The 16,021-nt window shown below is 35.1% G+C and overlaps 1 protein-coding gene across 9 annotated transcripts in view; it reads right to left on the bottom strand.

The window, feature by feature from the left end:
• Positions 1 to 16,021, bottom strand: part of GALNTL6 (polypeptide N-acetylgalactosaminyltransferase like 6) — a 451,443-nt gene that overhangs the window by 269,671 nt on the left and 165,751 nt on the right. The window lies entirely within an intron of this gene.

Below are 16,021 nucleotides of genomic sequence, written 5' to 3'. Positions count from 1 at the left end.
ACATCTTAACACAGGAAACCAAGTGGATAAAGAACATCAGCCATTCAGTGTCTATGGGGAAGAACTGTGTACAACTCTGAATTATTTACTGTTTATACTCACTGCTATTAGTTTACTCAGGCATGACTACACAGCTACACCAAGCCAAGACTATAATTCACAGAAGTATTTAAGCATAGCCTTTAATTCAAGCATTCAAGCATCCTTTAACCCTAAAACATTTGCAGTAGGGAATAAGAATTCTCCATGTGCTAAATGCTTTAGTACATACAAGCAGTCTGTTTTAATACATGAACCTACAAATAAGTTAAGTCTTCTTACTTATAGCGCATTTTATTATTTTGGATAAGTTCATTCTGCCATTCTTTAAAATATATACAAGGAATTATCTCTAAATATTCCACCAAGAATCTAGCACAGCTCATCTGCGCTCATCACACATGAACTCCAACCCCATCCTCTCTCATGGAAGTTCTCACAGTGAGAACAGATCTTTCTAGAGCAATCTTTCTACACAGAACTGAAGCCCCATGAGGGGAGAGTGAGTGTATTTCTTAGCAAAGGTAGACAGAGAAAACACAAATTCCAAATGAATGCAATCACACATCAGCCTCAAAGAAAGAGTGTGAGAAGTAAAATGGGAAATAAAGATCAGCAACAGATAAAAATATTTGACTCAGAGATCTTATGTCATTTTGACACCTAAACTTTCACACAACAGCATTTATGATCCCTGATATGGCAACTGGCAAAGGCAGAGGGCAAAAACTCTAAAGCAATCTGTGGTATCTTTTACATAATTTCTGAAGTTTTCCTAATGCACAGTTGTATACAAGTCTCCCATCTCTCACTGTGAAGATCAACTTCATATTCTTTAGATAAATAAAACAGATTTGCAACTCATGCTCAGCACATTCTGCTTTTTTGGAAGTGAATTTCCATCTGAGTACAAACAAAGTAATTGCATTCCTTTTCCTCACAGGAGGGCAGGGTGTGGAAATCACCTTCTCCTTTCATACTAGAAAGGGAATTGCTTGTTCTGAGCAAGTGCCTTTTGTGGTTTTGCACATTTATGTTAATTTCCAATAAAATGGATTAAAACTTTAATTTAATAAATGCATGAAGGATCTTTGCCAATTTGTTCCGGAGACAGAGAATTAAAACTGCATGTCTCACATTAAAGTAATTCCCTTCATATCAAATGGAACTACCCAAGTTGCAAATAATTTGTAGATGTATATTTATATGTATATAAAATGGCTTTCAGGTTGAAAGTAACGAACATTTTCTCAACTGTATGATTAGTAAAACAACAGCATAGGCAATCCAGAGAACTGTGTATAGGCATGCAACAAATGATACCACGACTCAGAGAGATGATCAATACAACTCTGGTCATCTATTTAGGTGGATCCCAACATTATGAACACTATGAGAAATAAAAGAACTGAATATAGCTTCCCTCAGAGTCCATAAAACTCGCATCAGAAACAGAAGTATATTTATCTCAAACTTATTCTACTTTTCCTAAACTTCTCAGAGTATCTCACTCAGTTGTACAATTTCATTACCCTAATTTATATTATAGGAAAGGAATTTACTTGATTTTACATCAATCAAAATAGGATCAAAAGTATCTTTTAAAAATTATTTTATCACTACCTTTTAGCTGCTTAAAAAGGCACTGCAGTAAGATTTACAACATTTTAAATTATTTATTACATAACTCTGTCAAGATCTGAGGCAATATAAAAGGCTTTTTCTTAGCATTACAGAAGTAATCAAATCTTACTTATGCAAAAACCTTGTCAAGGAAATACTGAACAATAAATTTTTAAGCAAGAATAAATAATTTCTTTACAAATACATAACAAAATTTATTTATTACAGTTTCAATATCGAACTGTTACAGAAAACAACAATCAAAAATTCACTCAGTTTTCAGTTAGAAAGTATTAAAGTCCCTACTATTTTATCTATCTTCAGAGGACAGTAGCACATACAGGTTTTCTCTTCAAGGATCGTGTAGTCCTTGGTAAATGGTATAGAGATGTTATTGGGAGCAAATATGAGGCTTTGTCCTCTCTGGATTGCTGCTACAGTAATATGATGTTGGCAGGAGAAATATGAACTGAATTGCTTCTCTCTTCAGGAATGTCTTTATACAAATAGCATAGGTTGGGAGAAAAAGGGAGAAAAAACATATAACTTTAAATTTCGTTTTTTGACTGCCAGAACTAAACAAAAACACCTCAACAGAACAAACAAACCACAAGAACAAGCAACCAAAAAACCCTCCAATCAACCAAAACAAAAAAAAAAACCAACAGAGAAGAGCATGCTCCTTAAAAAAATTTAGAAGAGTACATTCATATTGTACTGTAGTTGGATCTTTGGAGTACTGTTTGCTTATCATTCACATGAGATAAAAATGAAAGGAACCTGTTACTAACACAGAATGAAATCTCTACTTATAGCAGTGATGTGTTCTGCCATTCCTCAACCCAGAGTGGGTAGGAAGTAGGGAAAGGAAGAGTAATTCCTGGAGAGAGAGGAAATGAGAGGGACAAATAGGAAGTTCTGAAATGTACTTATTTTACAGATGTTTGAGTAGCATTTCTATAAAAAGAATATCCAAGTGGAGAAAAAAAGTAAATTGCAGCCTTGTAACTGTATTAAATATAATTTCCAGATTTCCACAGACTCAATAGGCCTGGGCCAACTCTTCATGTTAATTTAAGATCATAACTTCTGCGTCAGACCGCAAGGAAAAAATGGCACGAGATTTTTTTTTTAACACTCCATGAAGCACGAGAAGCTGATTACCAATATTCTGTATATATCACAGACATGTTAGCACTTCATGTGCATTTTTTTAAAGCTGAAAGAAGAGAAAATGATACAAAATGACAGTGGTCAGGCTGAGACCACAAAAATGCAATAGTGGCAGTGAGCAGAAGAGTGAATGAGTGTACCAAGTGGAGCAAGCAACAACAACATCTGGCAGAGTGTCAAAAGCCCCAGGTTGCAGCACAAAGCTCTGGAAAATTCAGCTGGGGCTTGTTGCCTTGCAGGACTCCACAGTTCCCAAGAGTAAGGCAGGCTTTGGCTCAGGAGTGGGGAACAATCAGCTGGCCCAGCTGCTGCCTTGACGAAGTGGACTGCAAAATTATTATTGTTATACTTCAGGAATTAGCTCTTATATGTTACCTGTTTATCTGTCATAAAATATTGTTTGCTGAGTTAATTAATTTTCAAGAAGAATAATTAGCTCAGTGCTCTAGAGATTAATTCTTGCAGGTGTCTAGGCATTTTACTAGATGTCACTTTAAAATGCAACCTGGCCTTTGCTGTTGGCAATGGTGTCCTAGCAGAAAAATGGCATTATACAGGTAACCATTGGAAAAATCCAACTCTGTATCTTACATCTTTCAAATAACCAATATGAAGTGAGTGATATAAAACAAGAAGCTGTGGTTTACCTTAAATATGTGGATTTTTTCAATTAATAATTTTCAATTAATTAATAATTAATTTCTAAATCTTATAGTCTGTGCTATATGGAACACTAGAGTAAAGTACCCCTCAAATTTTTCATTCATTTGAAACATGAAAATTCAGCCTCTAAATTTCCAACATATATATTGCAGAGTTAAAATACGGGGGGGTTTGGGGGTGGGGGGGTAAGTGAATGCTTTAAAATATATAATGAGGTAAACCAGTGGGATTGGTTTATTTTAGCAAAAGAATGACTGCATATGAACCCTGAAAAGTCAACTGTCCGAAGGCCTGAATAAGCATTTCACAAAAATAAGCAATAGAATTTTTCTTAAAAGATATGGCTTTTAAAACTTGCTGCAAGTACTACAATGGCTTGCTGGGTGGAAAGACTCATTCTACCCCCCTCCACCCCCCCCCCCCCCCCCCCCCATTTCCACTTTAATAAGTCTAGCAAAAATAAAAGAAAAAAACAGACCAATACAATTTGTTATTTTGTCCAGTGTATTTAGAATGCCACAGGGTACAATGCAAGATAAGCAGCAACACATGCTGTTTTGATATGAATTTCTCTATCACCGCAGCAGAGAAGCAATATCCTCAGTAGTATTCTGCAGGCTGAGCTGAATCTAATCATAACTCTGTAGCCAAGGGATGCACAGTACATCTTCTGTTTAGTCTAACTACTTATCACCAAACGCCACAGCCACCAGAATGTTTTTTTCATTTAACATTAGAACAGACTGGCTCTATACTATTAATCAGAGCCAAATACTGAATGAGCAAGCGTGTGAGAAACAGAATTCAACCATAAAAAAGGCTTCACAGTTTTATTTAGTAACAGATGGATCTCTCAGGATAAAAAGTATCTACTGTGGAACACGACCTGAAAAAAAAATGTACTAATAATGATAAGGTGTTTGTTTCAGTCACACAAAATGCCTCAAGAATGGCATTCCAATAGTCTCTAGTGCCAGATGGTGTTATTAATGTGTACGGTCAAGCTGATATCTTGAAAAAGCTCAAACTAAAGTGTCCCTAACAGGGTTAGGTACAGGAACCAAACACACCCACAAAATAATGCAAAATTACAGTTGCACAAGTAGCGTTTCAGAAAACTCCAAAATACAAAATGATAGAGTCATAACAGCTGTAATTAACATAAGAGTTATTCCCGCTTCTCTATTTTTCTTCATTCTAAGACATATTATAACCATGTGCTGTTTACCGTATATCATCACAGGAAAACAAATAGAATGTTCCATGGAACAAATTTCTTAATATGGAATCTTTTGTTTGTTTGTTTGTTTGTTTGTTTTCATGAATTCAACCTAAACTAGCTCCGGAAGCTGGCTTTGTGGCTGTCACACGAAGAAGATGCAATAACCTGCAAAAAAATGAATTTAGCTATGCATGAGTCAACAGTGTACAATAGTGTAGTCACTCTTGTACATGAAGCATTATTCTATGACGTATATCCTCAGAGAACATATGAGCTGTCCCAGCTCACAGTAAATTTGGATTTAGCCTGCATGACCCCTACAAAAAAAAAACCAAAACAAAACAAACCACGAACACCCCTAGAAAACAACAACAACAACAAATGTGTATATATATATATAAAAATTATAACCATTCTTACATATGGAGATAGTAAATATTCACAGTTAAAGTTTGAGGCAGACCCAAGAAGCAGAACTAAGCCATCTGATTCCCTACATGGTGACTCAGTGACAAGGACAAACTTATTCCTTCTGTAAATCTGAGAAGAATGACAATAAGCAAGCAGTGTTTGCAAACTCAGGGCAAGTTTCATAGGTAGTATGTAAGTGGTTTATTGCCTTTTCAGGTCCATTGAGATTTATACATTATAAGCTGAGTATGTAAATAATTACCTGCATTAATGTAAAAAACAGGCACTCCTACAAATTCAGAGATGCAAGAATTAACATCAAGGCAAGCAATATAGACCCACATAAAAAACTGAAGCAAGTAATGTCATGTTCTCGGGACTGGCCTGCATCAGTCTTTCTGCTTTACTTAGAACAAAATGCATTTTGTTCTATCACACTCAAAGTAACACTTTGAATCTCAGTGCTCTTCTCTTTTTCATGTTTTCTTTCAGAAAATCAGACACATTACTCTTCTGAAAACTTTTAATACTACATATACTGTTCCATATACTCACTACTACCACACTGCCCAGCTACTGCCTTTCCTTCTTCTTTTAAAAGATACTAACACTGCAATCATTAGTATTGCCTTTTATCATTCAGTCTGTGGTTTAAAATGCATTCCTTATTTTAAAAAGCCTTACAACTGACTGACATTTCTGTAGTAAGGGGAGCTAAAGTTAATGTTTGACCTGCTACAAGCAGAGCTCTACACAGCCCTTTTCCTCCCTTGCCATTGATTCACATCTTTCTGAAAAATACAAGTCTAATTAATGCTAACTATTTTTCAATGCCTGACACCAATTTGGGCAAACTTCCTTTACTAAAGTCAACTGAAATTTCCAGTCAATATATGCTGTCAAATCAGGCAGAGGCAGAAGTGGAGACCTCATGAGGCACCTCAGCCAGGATCTGAACAAATTTTAAACTAATTAGTTTAAAATATTTTCCATTCAAAAGGACAACTCATCATTTACAGAACACAACTAAACATTTATCCTAAGGCCACATTTATGCATAATTCAGTAGGAACCCAATATGTCCATTGGGAACTTCTTTGAATAAGTTAAGTTGTTGAAAACTGATATCAGGATTCAGCCAAAAGTACTTGCTGGGGTTTATTTAAATTTTGTTGATATCTGGGTTAAAGGAAGCAAATAAAAATGTATTTTGAAGGCCAAAATTTTAAAATTACAGTCTTTTTTTCCCCCAAATCTTATATAAATGACAGAACTCAACTAGTATTATTAAAGGACAGACATTCAAATTATAAATTTTGTTTGTGAACCAAAACAATACTTTCTAATTTTATCACACACAGATAAAATGTCAAGTACCAACACAAAGTCTCACATGTGCACAGCTTGAAATTTCAGGTGTATATGAAGAAAGTCCATAAAAATTTCTTTCTCACTGAGAAAATTAAAAAAAATGTTAAATTCCATTATTCATATTTATGATGTATTTATGCAGCACACAGTAACTCTGAATTCTACTTATGGCTGTATGATTAAAAGCCCCTCAATAAATCTGTTTTTTGAGGAGAAAGATCTTTAGCAACCATGTTAAGAGAACAAGCATACTCAATTCTCTAGCCCTCCATAACCACAGGTAACAGAGGAGTAGGACGTAAAGCTTCAGATGCATTACAAGAAATTCCACCATTTAAGTTGTCAAGTACATTTAAAACTAGAAAAGCAGAAAGAAATCATCATACCTCATACCTCACATTTTCCAGAGAGGAAAAAAACCCACTTATTTTGTCTATTTTGTTGCTATTAATTCATCCCTGCATGCCATATGATTTAACTTAGAGAAAGTGTTTCTGCATATGTTTAATTTAACTTTTCCTGTATTTGCTTAAATAGTAAACCAACATCTTCATAATAGTGAGAGAAATTATGATAAAGGACTTGGACTGGATAAAGAATTGATGTTCTACTGTGGTGAGTTGACCCTGGCTGGACGCCAGGTGCTCAGCAAAGCAACTCCATCACTCCCCTCCTCAGCTGGACAGGGGAGACAAAATATAATAAAAGGCTTGTGGGTTGAGATAAGGGCAGGGAGAGATCACTCACCAACTGCTGTGATGGGCAAAACAGAGCTGAATTGGGGAAAAATTAACTTATTGCCAAGAAACGCTCAGGGTCTCAAAACTTCTACGTATGACCTCAGAAGTCTCCAAAAAAGAAAAAAACATGAAAACATGATCTATATCACAGTTTCTTACAGAATTTAAAATGTTGATCATTGTCTAAACTGGGAGAAAAAAGTCATTTCAATACCATACTGAAGTATGTTAGTAATGTGCTTAAGTTACTCATTAATAGCAGCTAATTAAAATATCAGCCCTCCAGAACTTTAACTACTCACAGCTTTCACTCTTTTTGTGAAGCATATGAAGTCTGGACTTCTTTCCAGTATAATCACTTCAGTAAAAGCTGGGAACAAAATATATAGAAAGAAAATCCAAATAAACTAACACATTATTTATTTAGAGGCTTCTTTTCTTTTCCTGTGACAATATTAGAAATAGATTAATCTCTCAATTAAAAAATCCTTGAAGTATTCAATAACCAGGGTTGCTCACAAAGGAGATCTGGGATGACAATAGAATCAGTATCCTTGTAGTGTCTGCAACTTGCCCTCTGGAGACTACTCCTTCCCCACTTTATACACCAGTACTCACTGTGTTTCTGATCAGTCTCACCTTTTGTAAACTGGCATGGAATAAAAATGCAAGCAAGGAGCAACTAAAAGTATCAGTAACCTCATATACGTTAACAGTAGTTTCCAAAACACATACAAGCTATCAAATTAATTAGCACGTAAAATAGAAGTAATGGTCAGGGTAACCTGAAATTATTTCAGCTATCTTTTAAAAATATAAAAATGTAAACCATTTCATGAGAAATTTCAAGAGAAAGACTGTTTCCATATTTTAAGAATACCTATAATGGCCCTTAGATACCCATCTTGATTTTTTAACTTTTTTTTTTAATCTGAGCATTTTTCCACTGAATTTCCTGACAAGTTTTACTATTCCCATTTCAACATCACCTGCAGAACCTTTACTGAAGATTGCCTAAAAAAACCGTTCATTTTTACCTTGTAGACAGCAGAACTTTCACAGAGGCTGGCAGAACAAAATGTCACTCTTAGAACTGCGGTTTCTTTTTTTACTTTCTTTATATTAGGAGGAGGATGGATTCCCCCAGACACCACTTCACTGCAAGCATGCAGGGCAGACAACTTTGTGTCACATAATTACATCCAAAAGGTAGCTCTGTTCCTTGAGAAGCAGTGATTACAGGGCATTGTTTGATGAGCTAGTGTCTATAAAGCAAATTATAGCAAAACAATCATACATCTCTGCCTTTTCACATATATTCACTGGATGTCAGACAAATGGTTTCACTAGTCCAATAATTTTCCTCTGTCAGCTTGTTTAATGAAAACAGGAAGGAAAAGAAAGAAAGTCACCTTACACATATTTCAGTCATAAACTGCATTGAGATAACTATACTAGACTTTTGTACTTGCAAACTTAATTCATATCCTCAAAAGAAAGAAGCTGTGACAGAAAAGTAGGCACTATTTATTGGGTTTTATTTTTTTTTAGGAATCCAAACATCATGTTGTCTTTTTGAAGACCAAAAGGCTAAAACAATACTCCAAAGATGTTTTTGTGAATGTAACTAAATCTTCTGCTAAACTGTATTTTCTACACATGATAATAATTAAGTTTACAGCATCAAGTCAAATGAAAGCACATATAGAGTATCATACAGGAACACATTATACATAATTTTTGAAGAACCTTAACAATTGCAATGTTAAGGAAAGCAAGTAGTGAATTTTAGAGGGAGAGCTTTCTACTGTCTTTGGAGTGGTGTGCTTGTGATTATCATGGTGACCATTCTCAATGATGACGTCTGTAACATGCAAGGTTACTGACCAGGGTACAAGCAATATGTATCACTAGAATACAACACCGATAGCAAATTCCCCAAAATTATCATGTAGATTAGGCCAAGAAAGAGTCTTGCTCATTTGCCAAACCTTTAAAATTGACGTTCATAAGGGTTTTGACCTAGATTGAAGCTACAGGAATGTCTTTCTTAAATCTTTAAAAGAGATGGACTTTAAAGCTGGTTGACAGCAGTTCATTGCATGTTTTAAAACATGACATAAAAATAGTAGGAAAAATTCCATTTTCTCATTGCATTGAATTGAAAAGTATGATCTTGATAGGCTATAATTGCTGCCAAGTATTTGTTCAAGCTCTTTTACTACAGTTTAATCAGGATTCATTTCCTTCTTCTCTGTATTTGAGTTTTCACAGCAAACTAAGCGACGTTTCTTTATTCCACTGAGTCAATCAATAATTGCCCTGAACTGACAAACTTGATCATTTTTACACCCATCACAAGAGACAATGAGCCTAATTTAGATGGTCTATAGAGCTGTCCTCCTCCTTACACACAGACAGGTCTAGCCTGAAGATCTCGAAACTGTTTGTTCATTCCAAACTCTCTCTCCAAATGACCCACATGTTTTTCAAGACTGTCCAGATAAAATTCCCTTTCCAGAATTACTGCAAAACATATCTCTCTTTAAAAAATCAACCAAACATAAAACAAAACCAGCCAAGCATCTACAGATAAACTCCTACTAAATATTACTTAGATAGCCCTGAAAACACAAGAGCTTCTCTTTAAGCACAAAGAGAAAGATGACTAACAGAGCCAAAAACAAAACCATCATTCGAGACTGCAAGTGCAAAATTAAAAGGTCCATTTTAGCTGAGACTTCCTCTCATACCCCTCCCTCCCAAAAAATCTCCAAAACACAAAACTTCTAAAGTCAAGTTTCCTTTTTTTTCAGGCAGCAACTCTACTAAACTCCCAAGTATTACACATTAAATACATTCACCAATATCAGCTCTTGATCACTAATATTGACGTAAGTCCATGAAGACAGGTCTTCACCACTTCGCAGAATAGGTAATTCTAGACTTGGGACTATCACAACCAGACGGCATCTGCTTCTTATTGTTTTATTTAAATTTTATTTTTGCTTTGGCTTGTTTCTTTCTTTCTTTTTAAAACTGTGTGACCACTCAAATCAACATTCAAATACAATGGGAGAAGGTACTAGAGAGCAAACTTTGGTTTGTTAAGGATTTGAAACCACATATCCCAGAACAGATGAAAACATAGAGAAAGATGAGAACCTAGCAACTTTAATATTTTTTCTAGGAGAGCACTTCTTGAATTTTGGATACTAGTTTCATTTGAGAATACGTATCACTGATACAGTGAGAGTCATAAATATTTCTTGCCAAGTTTCTGGAAATACAATTTTCTTTCTGCCTATCATGGTAAAAATCAACATGCCAATGCCTAGCACAAAAAAAGTATAGAGAAGATAATTTTCAGTGTTCTAAATAGTAGGAGTCATATTATGAACAGCACTTCCTCTTCCTCAGTTGCTCTGGTAGCTCTTAGATTTTAGCTTACCAATTACATTTAGGTGGTTTAACTGATGAGTTTCCAAAGTGAGTGTGTGTGTGTGTGTGTGGTGGGGGAACAGGGAAGGACTGGGAAAGAATCACATTTACTTCAGCCACATAAAGGGCCTCATATCTGGCCATGGCAACAGAGGCATTGTGCTTTAAAATAGAAGCTTGGCTCTGAATTACAGCCACCTATAAACTCTTTCTATGCATAGATTTAAGTGGCAAAACTTCTATCATGTACACAGTTTTCTGACAAATTCTGTACAGCTGCAGCTTTACACTTCCTAGCTTCTTCTGCAGCAGTGTAATATAAAGTTGTAACTTGAGATCCAGTGAGAGTGTGTACCCCAGCTATCACTTAAATAACACTGTGATACGCCATTTCACAATCTGAGGAAGCCACTCTGTAGTTACCCAGAGAAAACCTTGTGATGAAAAACCAAAACACCAAACCATTATTTTCTACCTATCAGGGTTTAAACTTCTGGAAAAGGCATCACTGAAAAAAAATTTCTCTTTCCAAATAATTATCTAAGAGTATAATAGTTTTATTGTGCTTGGCACCCAGCTCCAGGCTGATCTCACTGTTTTCAATAGGACATCCAGACCATTAAGAGTGGTAGAATCAGATCACAGCACTTTATTTACAGAGCAAATACATTTTAATATGTGAAACACTTCATGTAACTGCATTAGATTGCATCCATCTTTCATATTACACATTCTTTATGTGCTGTCTCCTTGACAGGCTGTGATTAACATTACAGTTTAAAATTTTTTAATCATGTCAGACTTACATTAAGATAAACTGACAAACATTTTTCTCTTTTACAAACAATACATTGTAAACTGCATGAAGCATATTATGATTAATGCTATGAACAATTAGGTTATGACTGTTTATTGAGACCTTGGCTACTACTACAGTTCCAATTATACTGCAAATTCTCAAATTCTTTCTAAAGGAATTGCAAGTTCAGAGACCTAAATTAAATTTAGTAAACTTGTTTAATATATAATGCTGACAAAATTCCCAGTGTATAATTCCATATGAAATATGGCATAAGTAAATCAGTGTTTTAGTATACACTTTTTTCCTGCACAACTTTTATTGCATTTATCTGTATAAGTATCACAGAGCTAATTTTTTTCATAACCAATAGGAAATTACAATTAATGTTGCTTTCTGTATCACACTGCCTCATATCTTCTAGAAACAGTCTGGCACTAGGCTTTGCCTTTACAAGTTCTTCTGAATTTAAGAACGGGCCCTATTCAAATTTATTATAAGGATTAACCAAGTACTTGAACAGAAGTGATGGAAAAGGATCACCAGTGCACAATTTCTTTAACTGACACTGAAGTCAAATTTCAGGTGTTCACTACTTGTTACTGCTGCACAAAAGTGCTCATGTCTTTTGCCTTCTTTTGACATTCTACCCTAAGAATACAGAGCTCCAATCTATTTCCATTGTCATCACAAATATGTACAGGTCACTTATTTTTCAATATCTCTGCTTAGCTTGTTTATAAAACTAATCTGAATGAGTGTTTGTTTGTAGAACTATAGAACATACCATCCATTTGTTTATAGAACTAACCTCTATGAAATGCCTGCACTGAGGCATGTAAAGGTCAAGATCTTTAAAATCCCCTTCTCCCAGTTAAGGTAACATTTTGAAGCAGGAGAAAGGTAAAGACAGTACCGAATACAGGAAAGAATTACAACCTTCATTCCTTCCCTCCCCATAAGGCTTCCACATGTTATTTAAATATACAAATAGGAGGAACAAAGACTGCAAATTGCTCAGTAACTGCTGGAATAGCCACTGGGTGTTACAGTACATTCTAAAACGTTTTTCCTTTGAGATCTTGTTAGCAGACAAGACCAAAATGGCTCAACTGTCAAACATAAAAGTATTGACAGCCATATCTCGGAAGTCACTTATTCTATTTCTTAGCCAATTTCTTTTGAAGACAAAGGTTTCTATAAATTTATATTTACACAGCTCCTTACATTTTACCATTCTCTCAGAAATTAGCTTATTACACTAAATTTTCAATCCACCTCATCGAACATAATCATTTCAGCATACCCATGCAATCAGACAAAAATGTCTCCAAAGCATTATAAAGGAAAAATTAAAAGAATTGCTTTTAAAGAATAAAAATTGAAAAAAAAAAAACAAAAACAGAACCACTTGCAGTATACAGTCTTTCTACATGTATCTTATAGGCTATTAACATCCCTGATAGAACTGATAAAATGTTTTCAGAAATAAAACCTCTTTTTTTTTTCTCTTTTTCTATTCCCTTGGTTACCCTTTTGTAGTACTTTACTTCGGAAAAGTTATCACTTGTAGTTAGAAATAGGTTGTCATGATCAGAAATAGTACTATATTTAAATATAAACATTCAATCTGCACTTCTTTAAAAGCCCAAGAATTATACCCATGAATCCTTCCTCTTATCTGAGAAGGGTTGTAATTCATCATTACTGCTACTGCTTGTAATTGATGATGGAGCTGAGAATTTCTTGAGTGAAACAGACAAAATAACTTTCAGAAATGGAAGAACAATGACATTGATTCTTGAGGACAAAATTTTAGTCTCACTACTCAGGACATAAAGATAGAAATGAAACCAACATAATGTCTTCTCATGGATGATTCTGAATTACTACCTTAGGCTTTCATGGCTCTCTGCTGTGAATTTCATCATGGGAGCATTCAGGGATCTCAGACTCCTGGTTCTGCACAGAAACCATCGAAAACCAGTGCTATCAGTGCCACAGAAGCTGCCATGCCCCTGAAATGAACGTATTGGTAGAAATGACCTCAGAGTCCTCCCTAGACAACCAAAGTAGGGAAATCTGATAGAACAAACAAATGGCAGCTACATGGCAATGCCAGGGGCTTCAGCATCCAGGATGTCTACTCTCTGTAGAGATGCATGCAGATTTACAGTGCCCTGACACAATAGGCATTGTGTAGCTGGACTAATACACACACCAGGAGCTACCTGGGTCATTACTACACAGGCTGCATTCATGTAGGGTGCACCCACCACTCTGAACTCCAACGCAAGAGTGCTCTTCTCATACACAGAGACATTGTTTATTACTTACCAAAACAAAAAGTGACAGATGTAGGATTTGCATTTGTTTACAGTTCTCATATTTTTAATGCAAATGAAGCATATTCTTCATCAAGGCATGTCATCAGTTGTATTCCCAAAGGAAAAGAAACTAATAGAAAGAGGTCTTATTTTAAATTCTGATTTCTTGTCAAAAAGCTGGCATGACTTATCAACTCCAATAAAGTCAGTTTCTCTGATTAGCTTATTTTGTTCCCTCCCCCTCCATTGTAATATCTGATTGACTTAATGGCTCACTTTAGAAAATGGAAGGAATCAAACTTCTTTTCTTTTTCCTTTCCTTCCAAAGTATCTATCACAATTGTTTAGTTAGGAATTACCTTTTTTAAGGTTAACTTTTGCTCTCATTTTCCTGTATTTCAGTCACTGGTTTGGAGCTAATGACAGAGTAATATTCAGAGAAGAATGGAAGCGATTGGGTTGATTAAATAACTTAATATTCATTTCACTACATCTATTCTGTACTGGTAAGGAGTATATTTAAGTCATTATACATTTCTTTCTGACACTGAGTAAATCAGGGCTTGGATAACCGGCAACTAAATGGATAGCTTCCCTGTTCCATCAACAGTGTAACAATTAGTACTTCTGCAACCCAACAGCATTTCCCTCTCTTGTCTTCTTGAATTCTTTTATCAAGATTAACCAACTAATATTATTAGAACTGGTTTGGAAGTCTTTACAAGTGCTTTTAAATTAAGTTATGGCTACATGTAAAGCCTTGCCATTCCATCCTTCACTTCAAGTACCTTCTCAAGTAGCATCACCATGCTAACAAAATGTGAAGTAACAATAGAAACACCATAAACACAGATTTGAGCCACAGGTGTTCCAGCACAGCCCTGCAAAACCAAAAGCAACACAAGCTCATTTCAGGATTTATATGCCAGATCATTTGTAATTTTAGAGACAAAAAAGATGAGCTAAAACACTTGAAATAAATAGAAATAATTCCTTCCTCCTCTGCATGTCTTGCAAAAGGCTTTATTCCTTGACTTCAAGAGGAGAGACCATTCAAATTCAGAAACATAGGTTTTAATTGGTGGAATGAAAATGGATCAAAATATTTGGCCATGAAACAGTAGTAGTCATGAAGAAACTCGTACCTCTCCACAAATAGAAATTATGAAATTCCCATTCCCAGTGCTTAGGAAATCGTAAGCTTTACATACTTCAGTCCTTTCTTCTTTTCTGTACAACAAGCATTGACTGCCTTTCCTGAAATGTCCCAACAAGCCCTTTCACATCATGCTTTCAGATAGATTTTCAACTAATAGTGTATTTCAGCTAATGTTATTAGGAAATCACATAGTATGTCCTTAAAAAGTGCACTGAGATGCTCTAGCTTTGCATATGTATTACCATATTGTGATTTTCAAAGAAAAGAGCATTAAAAGTTATTTTAATCTGTTGAATAATGTTGACAAATATAAATTATTTAAAAGATATCTCTAAAACGTCAAACACAGCAAATAGTAAAATAAAGAAAAAATAAAAGTCAGAATTTCTTAATATTCACATACTACTACAGTTATCATGTTAGGTTTAGGAATGGGAATTACAAAGCCACATAACATGTTTTTTCAGTTTCTCAGCTACTCCATGCAATGGCTTGCATTACATGGGCAATGCTTTAAGCTATCCATCAGACAATCATAAGTATTACTCTTATTGTCCAAAACATATGGGGTCCACATTACATATTTAGAAATTAAAAGTACATTGCCAAAGCATCAATGCACAGCCCTCAAAAAGGTCCACTCTAACATGATATTCCCCACATATGTGCAAGTTTCCACATATGTGCTGCTTTTATTTTGTACATTTTCTCTTGCATATTTGTGATTTTACATTTAGCAATTTGGAATACAGCAATTATTGATCTGACGACTACTAAATTGCCTAGAATAATTTCCCTCCCCTCCCCATCTTTTTTATCTCCTAAGCACACGTAGGAGGAAAGGATAATTTCTTTAGTTAAGAAGATCAATATTCAAAAGAGAAAGGGAAAAATAGCTTACAAAATTAACATACACTTGCAATATTTTACTAGTTCAGGCTCCTGCAAAATTAAGTACTTACCAAGTCTTATGAATCTGTCAGATTCAGTTATAGAGATATTTTGGGGGAGGTTTTGGCTGTCTCAAGACAGTGGGATCAAGACAGCCTAATT

This window comes from Aphelocoma coerulescens, chromosome 4 (genome assembly GCF_041296385.1).
Source record: "Aphelocoma coerulescens isolate FSJ_1873_10779 chromosome 4, UR_Acoe_1.0, whole genome shotgun sequence".
Classification (NCBI taxonomy): domain Eukaryota; kingdom Metazoa; phylum Chordata; class Aves; order Passeriformes; family Corvidae; genus Aphelocoma; species Aphelocoma coerulescens.
Note: the sequence above shows the minus strand (reverse complement) of the source record. Positions and strands in the feature narration are given on the sequence as shown.